Below are 5,841 nucleotides of genomic sequence, written 5' to 3' on the forward strand. Positions count from 1 at the left end.
TCACTCTGAGAATACGGCTCCAGCCTCCAGCACAGCGGCGAGCGCGTGCGGCGATCATTCATTATTCATGATATTGTTGTCGCCGCTTGACGTTGACGCGCGCGCTCTCGTCCTCGGTGACAGGTGGCTCTGTGATGAACCAGTCGTTAAACCAACCGCTGCTTTTGGGTAGGTACGTTATGGATAACAATATATTTGAGTAAAAGGGCCTTTTTATTTCTTTACCACAAGGGATTAAAACTCAGAAACATCGTACCCAAGCAGTTGTCATTAATCAAATATTCAGAATTTAAATATTAAGCTCATAAAAAGTTATAATACTAGTTATTGTACGTTTAGATAACTAATACATTTGGGCAGAGATTTCGTTTGTTGTAGGCCTATTAATCAGAACCAAAGGAACGTTCTGGTCAAAGTTTGTTTAGCACTGTAAAGCCTAAACTTAACAAAACCTCCTTATTTGCACTGTAGCCTATTTTGAGTCTCACCCTGTGTGGTCAGATCCAAAGCACCATTAAACCCAGGAAAACAACCAACAAACTGATTCAATTAGCAGCTATTAGCATATGAAGCAGTATATGAATGGATCTGCGTGCTTAAATAAAGTGAGTGCCCAGGGGCCCATCCCATTAGACTACTAATTGAGAGGAAGTATTTAGAGAAACATTTGAACAGGCAGAGAAACACCAATTATAAGACTGTTCCGCCACATGATGAAAGAACACATTTATTCAGTCACATAACAAACTCTGGTTTATAGAGGCAATAAAATGATTCACTAAAATGGAAATCAGCAAATATGTATTATGCATGTGAAAGAGTCCATTAAAATTATTTATAGAACATTAACAATGTCTCAAGAATGAGGTCATGCTGCTAATTAAGCAAAAAAATATTGAATATACAGTATGGATCCAAATATGCATTTTTATGTTACTTGCATTTTACAAATCCCCTCAAAAAAGCAAAAATAAAAGAATTTGTCCAAAAAAAAAAAAAAAAAAAAAAACATTTTCATTTTTGTAATTTAACATTTTTTCTATAGTCATGCTGTTAATTAAAGTCATGCTGCAATTAAAACTATTTTTTTTTCTAATTCCTTGAATATACAGTCCAAGCATCTGAGACCATAAGATAAATGCTCAAATATACAAGATTTTATCATTTAATAAAAAATAAAAAAATTATTTCCAAGTTTGAACTCAATTTTAAAAGCCATATTTTATCTTTTTGCCCTCAACTGTATATTGTTTTCTTACACAATATAATAGGTAGAAATATGTGATATGAAAAGGCTTTAATAAAACGGCATAGCCAAAATAGCTAATTGTCTTACATTGTCTTACGTTGTATTATGTGCGTAACACATAATGCTCAGCACATCTAATTAAATAATCTAATTATGTTCAAGACCAAGGACTCTAAACACTTTATTTATCAACATGAAGGGATAAAAGCACCAAAATCTATATAAGGATGGTGAAAAAGAGCAACAAAGAGTTTCTGTAAACCTCTTTATATCCGTATTGTGTAACAGGTTTGGCTGTCCTCAGGCCAGGAAGAGATCAGCGGGTGTCACAGAGAAAAGGAATCAGACGGGCCTCACCTACCGTTCCAGTCGCTTCTTATCCCATTAGGTGCTCTATGGCTGCCCAGTTAACCATGGATACAGGCACAGGGATAATCCACCCTAACACTTAGGAACTCATTCACTGCTCTCTCCATGCCTTTTATTTGTTGTTAACTCTATTATGCACAGGGCAGGAAGAAAGTGTCAGAGAGGAAAAGAATCATATGTCATCTACAGGTTTTCAATGACTGATCAACAGTTGAGTCCTGAACATGTTATGTAGTTGGGATCAAATTTAGAGAATCTATAAATACTAGATTTTGTTTTTCTGAAAAATTGTAAATCTTCATCTCTCAAAATGTGTAGGAATATTAGCTCTCAGTATACCACATGTTTGACAAAATATCCGAGGCATTTCAACAATAACATTTATTTTGTGGAAAACCATGATCAAAATTACAGAACAGTAACCACTGAAGTTTCAATAAAAATTTAGAAGGGTTACAACGGTCAGAAATTAGTAGGAAGTGTAAAGGCCCTTGCTTCGAATGACAGCACATCTGGGGCTGCAGAACATCACTAGGATACCATTAGTTTGGACATTAGTGTCCATGTAACTTTGTCGCTTTCCAGAGATTTTCAGTCGGGTTTAGATCAGGACTCTTGAACCAATTATTTCAATATTCTTAGCTTCAAAGAACTTCTTTAGCAGTTTTGCAGTGTGACAGAGGCATTGTCCTGCATGAAAATTGCAAGCTGATTGGCAGAGGAACTGCATGTTGCTGAAGGAGGTTCTGAAATATCATTTTCATTCACCCTACCATGTAGCCCAACTCCTGCTGCAGAAAACATCCCCCAAACCTCGACACTTCCTCCTCCATCTTTCAATAACTTCTTTACACACTCCCCAGGAAAGGTGAGCTTAGTCTTTTGATTTTTTCTGTGATGAGAGCTAAACCTTTCGGTTAACAGCCGAATGTGCTAACCGATTGCAACACAGAGACTTCTTATGTGGACTTCCAGCCTTTTTGAAGGGCCTTGAATAAATTAGTGTCATTGTAAACCTGCAATATTCAAGAAATCTCAGATTTGGATTGACCAGCTTCTCTTGAAGTGGCTGAAAGGGTCATCCCTTTGGTCTTCAAGTGGACCACTTCTTGTGGGATTGTTTCAGTCACCTTAGAGCGGCCCGCCATCTTGCAATCTAATCCTGCCAGTTAAAAAGGGTTTGTCATATAATTAAGGATATTAGCACCAGTTGCCAGATTAACACCAATAACTTGGAGGTGTCTGTATGTTCTCTAATTTTGTGAGTTCTATTTTAAATATCTCATTTAAGTTTTTTATACTGTGCTTCAGTGCTTCATCATCTTAGTCAGGCCAAAGAGGAACCCTAAAAAAAGGGGACAGGTCTTATACAACCAGGCCAGAAACACACTGAATAAAGAGATTAGAGTGGCCAAGAGGAACTACGCTAAAAAGCTAGAACACCAGTTTTCTGCAAATGACCCATGTTGAAAGGCTTAAAATGGGCCGGGCGGGGCTCATAGCCTCGGGCCAGTAGCACCGAGGCCAAAATAGCGCAGGATTCGAAACAAGACTTATGACAGATAATATAAGTTACTAAATGAATATACGATTGTGATAGAGAAGAAGAAGCTGTGGTAATGTTATAAATATTTCTGCCTTGTATGATTATAATCCACATCGAATCAAATTATTTCAAACACACTGCCGACTGAAAGTGAGTTTTGAGCTAAACAATTTTTTTTAATGCTGGTGTTATAGCTTCAGAAAGAACAAGAGAAGAGAAGCACCAGGCCCAGACCATGTGACACCAGCCTGTCTGAAAACCTGTTCTGACCAGCTGCCCCCACCTTCTCACAGATCTTCAATAGATCACTGGTGCTGTGCGAAGTCCCTGCTTGTTTCAAACGCCGGCCCAAAGAAACCCAAGGACTAGTGGAAACAAGACTGGCCCTGGCACACACTAACATGCCCAGTTTAACCTGTGGCGCTAACGTCTGTGGTCATAAAGACATTTGAGAAGTTGGTGTTGGCTTATCTGGACAACCTTACTCGACTCCCTGCAGTTTGTGTACTGAGAAAATAGGTCCGTGGATGATGCAGTCAACATGGGACTACACTTCATCCTGCAAAATCTGGACAAAACAGTGACTTATGTGAATATCCTGTTTGTGGACTTTAGCTCCGTTTTTAAAATCATCATCACAACACTCCTCCAGACCAAACTAACCCAGCTCTCTGTCCCAAGCTCTTCCAATGGATCACCAGATTTTTGACAGATAGACAACAGCTAGTTAGAGTTAGTAAAGTTACATCCAACAGCCGCACCACCAGCACTGGTGCCCCTCAGGGTTGCGTCCTCTCCCCACTGTTCTTCTCCCTCTACAGTCGTGGCCAAAAGTTTTGAGTATTACATAAATATTGGAAATCGGAAAAGTTGCTGCTTAAGTTTTTATAATAGCAATTTGCATATATTCCAGAATGTTATAAAGAGTGATCAGATGAATTGCATAGTCCTTCTTTGCCATGAAAATTAACTTAATCCCAAAAAAACCTTTCCACTGCATTTCATTGCTGTCATTAAAGGACCTGCTGAGATCATTTCAGTAATCGTCTTGTAAACTCAGGTGAGAATGTTGGAGCACAAGGCTGGAGATCATCAGGCTGATTGGGTTAGAATGGCAGACTTAACATGTTAAAAGGAGGGTGATGCTTGAAATCATTGTTCTTCCACTGTTAACCATGGTGACCTGCAAAGAAACGCGTGCAGCCATCATTGCGTTGAAAATGGCTTCACAGGCAAGGATATTGTGGCTACTAAGATTGCACCTAAATCAACAATTTATAAGATCATCAAGAACTTAAAGGAAAGAGGTTCAATTCTTGTAAAGAAGGCTTCAGGCCATCCAAGAAAGTCCAGCAAGGGCCAGGATCATCTCCTAAAGAGGATTCAGCGCATCTGCACACACAGTGAGGCCAAGACTTTTGGAAGATGGCCTGGTGTCAAGAAGGGCAGCAAAGAAGCCACTTCTATCCAAAAATAAACAAACATCAGGGACAGATTGATCTTCTGCAGAAAGTATAGTGAATGGACTGCTGAGGACTGGGGCAAAGTCATATTCTCCAATGAAGCCCCTTTTCGATTGTTTGGGGCATCTGGAAAAAGGCTTGTCCGGAGAAGAAAAGGTGAGCGCTACCATCAGTCCTGTGTCATTCCAACAGTAAAGCATCCTGACACCATTCATGTGTGGGGTTGCTTCTCCTTCAAGGGACTGGGCTCACTCACAATTCTGCCCAAAAACACAGCCATGAATAAAGAAAAACCCTCCAACAGCAACTTCTTCCAACAATCCAACAACAGTTTGGTGAAGAACAATGCATTTTCCAGCACGATGGAGCACAGTGCCATAAAGCAAAAGTGATAACTAATTGGCTCAGGGACCAGAATGTTGACATTTTGGGTCCATGGCCTGGAAATCCCATTGAGAACTAGTGGTCAATCCTCAAGAGGCAGTTGGACAAACGAAAACCCACTAATTCTGACAAACTCCAAGAAGTTATTATGAAAGAATGGGTTGCTATCAGTCAGGATTTGGCCCAGAAGTTGATTGAGAGCATGCCCAGTCGAATTGCAGAGGTCCTGAAAAAGAAGGGCCAACACTGCAAATACTGACTCTTTGCATAAATGTCATCTAATTGTCGATAAAAGCCTTTGAAACGTATGAAGTGCTTGTAATTATATTTAAGTACATCACAGAAACAACTGATCTGAAAGCAGTTAAGCAGCAAACTTTTTGAAAACTAATATTTATGTATTTTTCAAAACATTTGGCCACGACTGTACAAAGCCACCACATCTCTAAAGACCCCTGTTATGCTCCTGAAGTTTGCAGATGACATCACACTTATCGTCCTCATTCAGGACAATGACGAGTCTGCTTACAGATGGGAGGTTAAAGAGCTGGCTGTCTGGTGCAGTCTTATCAACCTGGAGCTGAGCACGCTCAAAACAGTGGTAGTGGACTTCAGGAGAAACCCTGCACTTTCCCCATCATGGACAGCACTGTGACTGCAGTGGAGTCATTCAGATTCCTGGGAACCACCATCTCTCAGGACCTAAAGTGGGACACTCACATCGACCTCATTGTTAAAAAGGCCAAACAAAAGTTGTACTTTCTTTGCTAGCTGAGGAAGTTTAAACTGCCACAGGTGCTGCTGAAACAGTTCTACTCCGCCGTAATCAA

This window comes from Carassius auratus, chromosome 19, assembly GCF_003368295.1.
Source record: "Carassius auratus strain Wakin chromosome 19, ASM336829v1, whole genome shotgun sequence".
In the NCBI taxonomy this organism is placed as follows: domain Eukaryota; kingdom Metazoa; phylum Chordata; class Actinopteri; order Cypriniformes; family Cyprinidae; genus Carassius; species Carassius auratus.